The sequence below is a fragment of the Oculina patagonica genome, chromosome 12 (genome assembly GCF_052425735.1).
Source record: "Oculina patagonica isolate OP01 chromosome 12, crgOcupat, whole genome shotgun sequence".
Classification (NCBI taxonomy): Eukaryota; Metazoa; Cnidaria; class Anthozoa; order Scleractinia; family Oculinidae; genus Oculina; species Oculina patagonica.
The window spans coordinates 15,617,758-15,630,423 of NC_135769.1; the positions used below are offsets into that span (position 1 = coordinate 15,617,758).

General features: G+C 40.6%; 1 pseudogene across 1 annotated transcript; it reads right to left on the bottom strand.

Moving 5' to 3' along the window:
- Positions 1-3,001: 3,001 nt before the first annotated feature.
- Positions 3,002-6,877, bottom strand: LOC144632747 (guanine nucleotide-binding protein subunit alpha-13-like; annotated as a pseudogene). The gene is made up of 4 exons (XR_013566937.1): positions 6,000-6,877; positions 4,597-4,647; positions 3,348-4,127; positions 3,002-3,317 (listed from the first exon to the last, which is right to left on the bottom strand). The product of XR_013566937.1 is annotated as a guanine nucleotide-binding protein subunit alpha-13-like (transcript).
- Positions 6,878-12,666: the final 5,789 nt, after the last annotated feature.

Consider the following 12,666-nt stretch of genomic DNA (forward strand, 5'->3'; position numbering starts at 1 on the left):
GTGTTTACATCTTATGTCTAGACGTGTCTACAACATACTGCATGCACTGAACCATGTCGTATAACGTCGCTGAAGGAACCGTCCTTTTTTTTTTCCTTCAAAAAGCCCTGAAACCTTGTTCTGGATGGCCCTCGATACGACAGAATAGCAGTTCTTTAAATTCCTGAAAAAGACAGAGCGTGTATCCTGAAACAAAATAAGAACTAAAGTTGCTCCGTGACCGATGGAAACCCATTTGTTGTTTGTGGTTTCTGCGGTCTGAAGTTCTCGCATGTGATTGGCTAAACATAAACATTCCAGACATATTTTTTAGTGTTCACGCTTTTATAAGAAGGAGTGTAACTATTATTGAAGTTATGTTGAGTTTAAAGAGTATATTGATTACAACAAAGTATTTATATTTCTCACATTAAGAACATCAAATTTCCGCGGGGCAACTATCAGCCGATAGTTCCTCGACAGAAACACTCTATTGTTAAAATAGAAAACAGTTGGAGAACCAATCAGATTCGCGGATTTTCAATAGAACACGGTTGAGTTTCTACTAAGGCCTAGTAGTAGAAACTCAGCTGTGTTCTATTGCAAATCCGCGATTCTGATTGGTTCTCCCACTGTTTTCTATTTACCTACTAGAAGATCGTTTTCCATGGCGTACACAACTCCAGAGAAAAACCAACAGATTTCAACGATTCTTTCTTCATCTGTCGCTTCCTTTGACACTGTCTTACTTCCATTTAAGCAAGTAAAACGTTTCTGATAAAAAACTTGCTGCTTTAAAGCATCATTTAAACAACAAAACAAGAGAATAGAGGCGAAGTCGACGAAGTCGTTCAGCGACATTCGACAAACAATTCGCACATCCGGGGTACCGGGCTTCTATAGTTTTCAGCTATGTTCTTTAACAAATAAATAAGCCTTGGCCGTGCTTTGTTCTGTTATAAAGCACGCAAGGAAGTGACGAGAGCACGAAAGAAGTGTAGGGTGCTATCGTCACTTCCTTGAGTGGTTTATAACAGAACAAAGCACGGCCAAGGCTTTTTTATTTGTTTTATAATAAAGTTTTACTTAAAACTTAAGAGAAATTGGATTTAAACAAGATGTTATCTCAGGATGCGCGCGCGGAATGGCGTGACGGATCGTACTCGACGGCGTCAAAAGCCTGTTGATCTACAAATTCCTTTTATTTCAAAAACGCGTCTGAATTTTTGAAACAAAAGCACGTTAAGCACTACTTGAGGTCTTATCGTTACTTTTTGATAGAGCTGAACCACTCAAACCTTGAAAATTCTCCTCGGTTTGCTAAAACAGCAAGATTTGAAATGATCCGCAAGCTGCACGCGCACACACGGTAAAAGATGGCGAGAGCACTCGTAAGCAGCGTGCTTTATACTCTCTTAATATACAATTCTTCGTCCACGCGCGCAATTGGTTAAAATAGATCACGTGATTTTGCTTTACCTGTCGTCAGCAAAAACAGACGAGAAACCCACTAAATGCAGTGAATTTGGTTGGGTTTTTTTGTCTGCAGGCAGCTTGTTTACAAAAAAACAGTCACGGGCGGGCACTATCGATCCGGGCATTTTTCACGGGAGGGCACTATGGGCTGATAGTGCCCTCCGGCGGACGGGCACTATCGCGTCACGTGTTCAATTTAAACCAATCAGAATCGGAGAAAATTTAGTGGTGAACTATAAGGGCTGATAGTGCCCTCCGGCGCGCGGGCACTATCGCGTCACGTGTTCAATTTAAACCAATCAGAATCGGAGAAAATTTAGTGGTTAACTATAATTGCTCATAGAAAACTCGGGCTCGTAGTCTAATTGTTAATTAGAAAATTCCTGACTCTTTCAAAAAAACGAGTAAGCAATGTTGAACAAAAAATGATGTATAAAAGGCTAATAATGGATATAAACAATTAAAATGAACCAAACGTTTTTGAAATGTTAGTAATAAAGATGTGTATGCCTAGCTGTAAGTCTTGTATTTGTAAATAAGTCGAAATTAGCGTAAGGCAATGTAATGTATGGTTGTAAGCAGTGTGTATCATTTTCTCACTTTTTTATTTATAAGTGTATTTGTAAAATGTAAATGTTTTCGAAATAAAAAAATGTTAAAAATAGTTTTGATTCCGTAACGAATAATACCTCACTCAGACAGAGGGAAGCACTTTAGTTAGCAAAAGAATAGCACTGTCGAACTCTTTCTTTTGGCCTGGGGAGAGTAGTACTCCCTATAGTGGACTGTACGTGGAGGTGCTCCGCACGAAAGGGGCGCCTTTATCAGGCTTGAAGTATCTAAAAGGGTAGGCATTTCACGTGTAGGAGTATAGAAAAGGTAAGGAAAATTGTCTTTTAGGCATTTACAATGTTTTTCAAAATGTCTTGTACCAACTGAACGATTGCTTCATATAATTAAGTATGCTAAGGGGTTATTCAAGCGAAGAGTTTAGAAATAGTTGCAGTATCCCGCTGGTATGCAAAATGGATATCATTTTCTAATTTTATCGAAGGTATATGAAAAAATTAGGAATAAAAATGAAATGGTGTATTAAAAGGTGAGGGTTTGGACCTCGGGGTGGAGCCTCCCCAAATAAAGTAAGGAGTCATCAGGCAAAGAATATTATTCGAGACAGGTAAGCCTTTTTATTGGGTTCAGCTCAAGATTAAGGTTAGCTCTGAAAACGTTTTCATGTGTTCGATGATTACCTGGTTATCAAAGTAGGTTATGTAGGTCCGCAACAGTGCAGAGAGTGTCCAATCGCTGCATACGCGTTCGTTACCGTGAAGACAGCGGGAAAGGTAAGTACCATTCTGATAATTTTTCATTTTAAGGAAACATCGTTCTGAAAATGGACTCATTGAGCCTGATAGAGAGGGCGTGTCTACTCTTGGCCGAGGGACAACCTCTGCGGGAGCTAAATAAAGGGTAGTCGAGAGTAGTCGAGAATTCTCTCGACTATTCTCGGTTAAAGACGTCAGTAGTCTCGAGTAGTAGTTAAATGCGCAAATAAGAACCTGTTTATTATTATTTCCTATTATTAGTCATGGTAACTACCTCTCGGAACGAGGCACGCAATTTAATCTTAAAACAACAGACAACAGTTAACGAACGAATGAAAAGAGAGGTTTCAGGAAGTTAGTGGCTTACTGCAAATTTAAAGATAACTGCAGGAAATATACCAAAACAACACTAGCCATATCTACTTACAAATCCGACATTTTTTCATATTGTGGACCTTATTTACAATGGAACTACGTATGTGGTCGATAAGAAAACCACGCCAGCAAACGTTTATTAAATCACTGTTAAATTTCTTGCTTTATAATTCTGAAACGAAATACGACAACAAATTGTAAACTGTTTCTTGTATTACATGTCAAGAATTTATGTACACAAACTCCTCGATTTTTGTTGTTAGCTCAATATCCTATAGTTCATGTTTTTTAACATGACATCTGTTTTTAAGTACAATATCTTAAACACTTTAAACTACATTTCTTTGGGTTTTTGAGTTACTGCTTCTCCAGTGACTTTAAATCGTTTTGCAATATAGTATCTTTAACTGCAGCGACTACAAAACTAAAATTTTCAGTGTCACTGGCTGTCATAAAATGATGATAAAGACCAACAGACCCCTCTCGTCGCTTGCTATCAAACATCTGTAAAATGAACCTTTGCACATCTTCCAGCTTTTGTGGATCACCCTGAAACTCTGGGAAGTAGTCCGTGATGTTCGAGTGTTTGATCTTTTCCGCTAAGAGGTCGGTTTTAGTAAATAACAGGATAATTGACGCGTAAACAGAGAAACGGTCGTTGAACATTAATAATCTTTCAAAGAGGTCGCACGAATACTCAAGACAATTCACTCCTGGGCTTTCTTCAACTGGGTCGTAAAAATTTGACGACACCAAGAAAATAATACTGGTGTGATATGTCCTGATATCCATAAAACAAGCGGATTGAAGGCGTGAGAAGCAACCCCGGTAGCTAAGAAATCCCTGGTCTTTTACACGGGTCACGTTCATAATGAGTCCGCACGTGTGCATGTCTAAATCGTACTCTACAACTCCGCCATGGCATTTTGCTTCCTTCGCATAGAGAGCATCTAATTTCGTGGGCAGGTATTCCTTCAGTAAAGAAGAAGTATGTGAGTCAAGATAATTTATTTAAAGTTAAAGGAACTGTGTCACGGCTGAGTTAAGTTTATTTTATTTAGTTTTGCCAAATGCTTGCTACAAAATTTATGTGGGCAAATAAATTTATTCAATGGATCTTAATGACAAAACCATAGCTTCACTGCAACCAAATGTGTCTTCCGGAGGTTAAAATTTAGAGTTTCAAGCAAACAGGACTAACTTTGAAAACTGTTCAGCCCAACAATATTTCAAAAAACCCATATCCCAATCCGTTTCAATCTTCGTCACTTTTGGCCATCCGTACCTTCTTTTGTATTTGTTGTGTTATTGGTCATTTCCCATCACTAAACTGATTTCACTTAAATCCGTGACACAGTCCCTTTAAGGCTTGTTTTCATACAGAAGATGCATCATTAGTCAGTACAATCGCTTGATAATTAGCTGAAATAAGAACACTCACCGGCTCACCAATCCGGTCTAAATGTCTGAGAAAGTATTTGGATGGTTCCTCCTGGAAAATGGAATGGTTAAATAAATTAAACCAAAGCGAGAACGCTTTAAAGAATGTACTAGCAACACTCGACACCATCAGCATCAACAACCACACAGAACTACCAATTATAGTATCACTACCTCTACCACTGCCATTGCTGCTGATGATGTTACTGCTGCTACTGCTGCTGCTGCTACTGCTACTGCTGCTGCTGCTGCTGCTGCTGCTGCTACTACTACTACCACTGCTGCTGCTGCTGCTGCTGCTGCTGCTGCTGCTGCTACTGCTACTGCTACTGCTACTGCTACTGCTACTGCTACTGCTACTGCTACTGCTACTGCTACTGCTACTACGACTACTACTACTACTACTACTACTACTACTGCTACTGCTGCTGCTTCTGCTGTTACTACTTCTATGTTGTGTTTCTGGCGTAGATTGACTGAATGAATTATGTAATTTGACGATACGAAGTCCTAAGGGCTATGTTGTTATTTTCAAACGTTTTCAAACAGTTTTCCTCATTTCTTGAATGTTCTTCTGATACTACTAACTGGAGGACTCCCACTATATGGTAATTATGGTAAGGCCATCCCAATAAAATGTTTCGTTTTCCATCGCCCCGTCCCTTGTGATGGTGGGTCGGTCGGTCGGTCGGGCAAAAAAAAAAAAAGGATGAACACTTGAAGGGTTCTGGGTTCCAGAAAAGGCCCGGCTGCTACGTAAGAAAGCCTGATTACAAAAGTCAACTCGAAAACGTGGTCTTTTCGTTCGTTATTCCTTAACAGTTTTAAAATAACGTTGTATCGATGTTTATTAAAAACAAAGACATCACATCATACCAATTGTGTTAATAAAACAAGATCGTGTGCTTGTAAATTGAAGTACTTGCTTCTTTGAATAGTGAACCTGGAATTTTTTTTTTTACTTTTCGAAAAAAATGGGTCGGTCGGGCGATGGGAAACGTAACATTTTATTGGGATGGCCTAATTTCAAAACGAAAAAAAGGCGCAGAAATAAATGGTAATGGATCTAATCGGTGTAAATTGCAATTTACATCAGGATGACAGATTCGATTGACAAGGACGAGTTTGTACATAGTGTTACCTGTTGAATAATGAATTTTTGACACTTTTCAGTTTTTTTTTAATAGCTGTCATGATCCGTAACAGTTCGACGGTTTAAAGTCGAGTTCAATATGCATATTACATTGGCCAAATATACACCTGCCGATAATATTACTGCGAAGTCATGAACACGCTGCATGCTCGCCAGTTAAAGAAGTTGCTGTTTTTCGCGAGCGTTATATGTGTGTCACGATCAGGGATTTAACATCCTACATACAAAAATAAAATAATGCGCGTTCTCACCATTTGAAATTCTCTTCTTCTGTCGTACGCATCTTGAATCGCTATATCCAACCAAAGACTCTTTAAACTCTCGAGATAGCCCATAAACTTGTCCGTGTCGATGTATTGTGGTGCTTTGAAATTCAAGATCTTTTCTGCGTGCTGTTCGTTCGAAGGATCTTGCCATTCCAGTCTTCAGTTTCTCCAAGCATCAACCAGGACCTTCATGCCCTTGAGAATCTCGCCATAAATTATGGGCCGAAATTCATTTAATTCATCGTTGTCGAAATCCTTGCCAAATAACATGCTCGATTGCCTTAAGAACGTGCTCTTCCCGCTTCGTGGGGTCCCTGAAAGCAACACGTTTATCTGCCTACGGTATCGAACTCTGTCTTCAGCTATTTGTCTGTCTATTGCCCTCGATTGCAATTCCGCTTTGCTGATACTGATACAACAACCGCAGTAGGCTTCGTACAAACGTTGCGACCTGCTATAGTTAGACATGATAGCAAAACCCACAACCAACAGAGCTGATTATTGTGTTACAAGCCTTGTAGGAATTGGCCTTCGATCTGCACAGTAAAATTAGATTACGCTAGGCGAGATCAATGGTATGACCGAATGCGGAAAAGGACGGACACTCTCTGTTAAACGCGACGAGCATTGTATATTCTCCTCATTCTCCCACAGTATCAGGACTCGCACTCACCTTCGCCGGCCGCGTGCGTTTGCCTTGTAATCGCGCGAGTAACCACGGTGACCCTGGCCAAAACACAGGTAACCAAAGCGTACTATGAGAGTTTGTATAGATGTACTATAAGAGCTTGTATGGATTTGAAATAAAGTTGAGAAAAATATCTCTTTTTACAGTTGAAGAGTTAATATAAAACTTAAAACCTTACCTGGTGTCACTTTTTTGTCTTTCTTGTGCCTTAGAAAGCCATACGCGTGATTTTCGTCTTAACCGTCTGTTGCGTACAAAAAGATATAAATGAGTTATGGTACACTTTTATGGTGCACTGTTATATGATGTTGGTTTGGTGCACTGTTGAGTTATGGTGCACTGTTAAGGTGCACTGTTGAGTTATGGTGCACTGTTAAGGTGCACTGTTGAGTAATGGTGCACTGTAAAGGTGCACTGTTGAGTTATGGTTAAGATGCACTGTTGAGTAATGGTTAAGGTGCACTGTTGAGTAATGGTTAAGGTGTGTAATAAACGTCACACAGGAAGATATAGACAGTTCCTGAAGTCGTTTTTACTGTTTTAATCGCGTAGCCGAGTAACAAACAACAACATACACCGAAGTCAAATCGTTCTCTCTACCACGTGCTTTTAGTCCGATCCTTACACTATGTATCATGCACAAAGTGTCCCATTACAGGTGCACTGTTGAGTAATGGTTAAGGTGCACTGTTGAGTAATGGTTAAGGTGCACTGTTGAGTTATGGTTAAGGTGCACTGTTGAGTAATGGTTAAGGTGCACTGTTGAGTAATGGTTAAGGTGCACTGTTGAGTTATGGTTAAGGTGCACTGTTGAGTAATGGTGCACTGTTGAGTTATGGTTAAGGTGCACTATTGAGTTATGGTTAAGGTGCACTGTTGAGTTATGGTTAAGGTGCACTGTTGAGTTATGGTTAAGGTGCACTGTTGAGTTATGGTTAAGGTGCACTGTTGAGTAATGGTTAAGGTGCACTGTTGAGTTATGGTTAAGGTGCACTGTTGAGTTATGGTTAAGGTGCACTGTTGAGTAATGGTTAAGGTGCACTGTTGAGTAATGGTTAAGGTGCACTGTTGAGTTATGGTTAAGGTGCACTGTTGAGTTATGGTTAAGGTGCACCGTTGAGTAATGGTTAAGGTGCACTGTTGAGTAATGGTTAAGGTGCACTGTTGAGTAATGGTTAAGGTGCACTGTTGAGTAATGGTTAAGGTGCACTGTTGAGTTATGGTTAAGGTGCACTGTTGAGTAATGGTGCACTGTAAAGGTGCACTGTTGAGTAATGGTTAAGGTGCACTGTTGAGTTATGGTTAAGGTGCACTGTTGAGTTATGGTTAAGGTGCACTGTTGAGTAATGGTTAAGGTGCACTGGTTGTGGGTGTAAAGGTGCACTGTTGAGTTATGGTTAAGGTGCACTGTTGAGTAATGGTTAAGGTGCACTGTTGAGTTATGGTTAAGGTGCACTGTTGAGTTATGGTTAAGGTGCACTGTTGAGTAATGGTTAGGTGCATTGTTGAGTAATGGTGCACTGTTGTTAAGGTGCACTGTTGAGTAATGGTGCATTGTAAAGGTGCACTGTTGAGTTAGTTAAGGTGCACTGTTGAGTAATGGTGCACTGTTAAGGTGCACTGTTTAGTTATGGGTGCACTGGGTAAAGGTGCACTGTTGAGTAATGGTGATTGTAAGGTGCACTGTAAAGGTGCACTGTTGAGTTATGGTGCATTGTAAAGGTGCACTGTTAAGGTGCACTGTTGAGTTATGGTGCACTGTTAAGGTGCACTGTTTAATTATGGTGCACTGTAAAGGTGCACTGTTGAGTAATGGTGCACTGTAAAGGTGCACTGTTGAGTTATGGTGCACTGTTAAGGTGCACTGTTGAGTTATGGTGCACTGTAAAGGTGCACTGTTGAGTTATGGTGCACTGTAAAGGTGCACTGTTGAGTTATGGTGCACTGTAAAGGTGCACTGTTGAGTTATGGTGCAATGTTAAGGTGCACTGTTGAGTTATGGTGCACTGTTAAGGTGCACTGTTGAGTTATGGTGCACTGTAAAGGTGCACTCTTGAGTTATGGTGCACTGTATAGGTGCACTGTTGAGTTATGGTGCACTGTTATAGTGCACTGTTGAGTAATGGTGCACTGTTAAGGTGCACTGTTGAGTTATGGTGCACTGTTAAGGTGCACTAATGACTTATGGTGCCCTGTTATGGTGCACTGTTGAGTTATGGTGCACTGTTGGTGCACACCACCGAAAGAGATCACTGGAAGCTCTTTATTTTCAGCAAGGATTCTACAGCCCCTGTTTGCTGCAGTGTGGGAGCAAGAGAAAGTTCCAGATGACTGGACCAAAGGTACCACCATAAAGATCCACAAGAAAGGTCCACTAAGTAACTGCAATAACAGGCATGGCGTCACCCTTCCGTCCACTCCAAGTAAAATCCTGGCAAAGATTATCATCCTTCGAATCTTCAGTGTAGTAGATCAGCAGCTCAGGCAAGAACAGGCTGGATTCCGCAAGAGAAGGGGTTGTGCAGATCAGCTATTCGCACTACGCAACATGACCAACATCATCGAGCAATGCACCGAGTGCCAAAGGCAGCTGTGCATAGACTTTATAGATTTCCAAAAGGCTTTCGACAGAATACACAAAAACAGCTTGTGGCGCATACTTCGAGCCTATGGTGTTCCCCAGAAGATTGTCCAACTTATCCAGAGCTTCTATAAGGCCTTCAGTTGTAGCATAGAGAACAGTGATATCAGTTTTGAGGTAAAGACAGGGGTTAGACAGGGTTGCGTGATGTCTGCATTGCTATTCAACTTAGTCATCGATTGGGTGAAAACTGATGCGCCGTACTACGGAAGACCATCCCAGGGGCATCAGGTGGACCCTCGTCTCCACATTAGAGGATCTAGATTTTGCAGATGCTTAGCTCTGCTTTCTCACACCCACAGCCACATGCAAGAGAGGACCAGCCTTTTGAGCAAATACGCTCACCAGATGAGACTAAACATCAGCCTCACCAAAACAGAGGTCATGACCCTAAACACCTCTAACCCTCAACCCGTCAAGGTGAATAGAAAAGACCTCCCAATGACCGAACAGTTTAAGTATCTGGCAGCATCTTCAGACAAGATGGTGGTGCAGGCATAGATATCCAGAGCCGGCTAAACAAAGCCAGGAACACCTTCAGGATGCTGAACAATGTGTGGCGGTCATCACAATACAGTACACATACCAAGCTCAAGATCTATCAAAGCTGTGTCCTGTCTACCCTTTTGTATGGCTCAGAATGTTGGCGAATGTTAGAAAGTGATCTAGGGAAGCTGTCAACCTTCCACACCAAAAGTCTGCGAAAAATACTTCGCATCTTCTGGCCTCAGACCATTTTCAACGAGGATCTGCTTTTGCGGTGCAAACGGGAGGACATGGGGGATGATGGGTACTATTATTATGCAACGACGCTGGAGATAGATTGGCCATGTCATTCGAAAGGAAAATGAATCCATCACAAATACAGCACTATACTGGACACCCAAAGGGAGGCGCAAGCGTGGCAGGCCCAAGAATACATGGCGACGTACAGTAGAGACAGAATTGAGGGGCTTAAACCAAAGCTGGAACACCATCCAACAGCTGGCCAAAGACAGACAGCAGTGGAAGAGCTTTGTTGCTGCCCTACGTGCCAGTGGGCATAATGGGCAGGGAGTGAGTGAGAGTTATGGTGCATTGTTGAGTTATGGTGCACTGTTAAGGTGCATTAATGAGTTATGATACACTTTTATGGTGCACTAATGAAGTATGGTACACTGCTATGGTGCACTGTTGAGTTATGGTACACTGTTATGGTGTACTTATGAGTTATGGTACACTTTTATGTAGCCTTCTTCGTAGACGTTCTTTTATACGCGTGACGAGCCCAAAAAACGTCTGCGAAAGAGGCTAACTTTTATGATGTAAACTAATAAAGACTGATGTGAGACTGACGAAGGGTTTTTTCCCCAAACGTCTCTCTGTTTCTCAAGAACTATTAAGCACTTTTTGAACGCATTTGTATGATATTCGGACAACAGTTTGAAAATCTTCGGGAAATAGTCGGAAATCATCAAAAAATCGTCAAAAACCTCGTTATTAGTACGTTTTTAGAATAAACAAAATAATATACATGGTTGCTTGGAGATATGAAATTTATCTTCTTGTGTTTAAATTTATATCTCACTCGTCGCTGCGCTCACTCGTAAGCCTTTAAGTTGAACACTCGAAGATATATTTTATATGTATATCTTCACACAACCATGCATTATTCTCTATTTAAACAAACCGCTGATCACGAACATAATAATTAGCCTGAGAACAGGCTCCCGAGATGGGGTTAACGCGAGCGTAGCGAGCGGCTAACGCGAGTGACCGCAGCGTAAAGCCTGAAAAAAACTTTTTTGTGTCATCAAAGTGGGATAGTTCGAGTATTTGTGTGAAATAATAGTCAGAGACTTGAAAGTCTTTCAAAGAAGAGAAATCCCATTCCCATTTTTCAAAGTGTTTGTCCCATTCCCAGTGGTCAAATCCCAGTCCCAGTGCAAGAATCCCATTTTCCCAGCCCAAAAAGAGGCAAATCCCAGCTCCCATTTTACCCCTTCATGACCCTCTTTATTTAACGAGGGTAGCACTAAAATAGCATAAAAACACTAACAAACCAGTGGCCCTCAATAATTATTTACAATAAAATAGAAAAATACACAGAACAATACGAATATTAAAACTATGGATAAACTATGAAATATTACGAATAAAAATACAAGAAATACGAGATAAAATACTAAAAAAGTAAAAAGAGTAAAAGTGTAACTTCTGGCCTGGAGAATTTGACGATGGAGGAAAAAACATCGATATTATTCAAAGAACACAGGTATCGAATGCAACAAAATAATAAATAATTAAAAAATAACAAAAAATGCGCCCACCCGCTCTCTTTTTTTATAGAAAACCGGATGAGAAACTTGGCCTAAATTATTACTTGTCATCGCATCTAGTCAACAATGACATGGATCGTATTGTTGATATCTTCGGCCGTCGAATTGTAGAAACAGCTATTTATGAGCTCATATGATAGATTCTTATGTAAGAATTTTTCACATTAAAAGTGTATTCGAACTCTAAAAAGAAACTTTTCTGTAGCTTACGAGATGCAACTTGCAAATAAGCCAATTCTTCGATGCTCTTATACCGTAAAACTCAAAAAAGACGCCCCCCACAAATCTCATATTTTGAAACGCAACCCCCTCCCCCGGCTCTCCGTGTAAGTAAGCCCACAAGTAAGGGACGTTAAACAAATATGGCTTATTTTCGGAATTGTATTGTATTCTCTTCATGTGGGTCGCCAAAACATTGGTAGCTATTTCAATCTAACACGAGCTTGTGATTACCCGAGTAGTAAGGCGAAAAAATCTTGGGTGCCGCGGTACATTGGGAATAAAATTACAGTGGAACCCCGATATAACGATATGCCAAGGGGGCAGTAAAATTATATCGTTATATCGAGGAACCGTTATATCGGGGTTCCGTCCCATACATTTTACTATTGCCGGGAATAACAGTGCCGTAGAAGGGTAAAATATGGGGGGGGGGGGGGTTTTTTTTTTTTTTTTTTTTTTTTTTATTGGGGGCGGGGGCCCCCCCCCCCCCCCCCCATAACATATTCATCGTTATATCGGGAATATCGTTATATCGAAGATCGTTATATCGGGGTTCCACTGTACAATGTGTTTTTGTAGAATAGAAAAGCTAAAAACCGTCCAGCCCCAACATAGCCTTATTATTAAAATAGACGGTAAACTGATCCTGACGGCGTAAGCGGTCAAAAATAAACAAAATGGAAAAAAACAACTAAAATGTATTGAAAAACCTTTGCCCTATATTTCGGTTTGCAATACAAACCTTTCTCTGGGGTTGGGCGGAAAAAATTGTGATCGTTACAA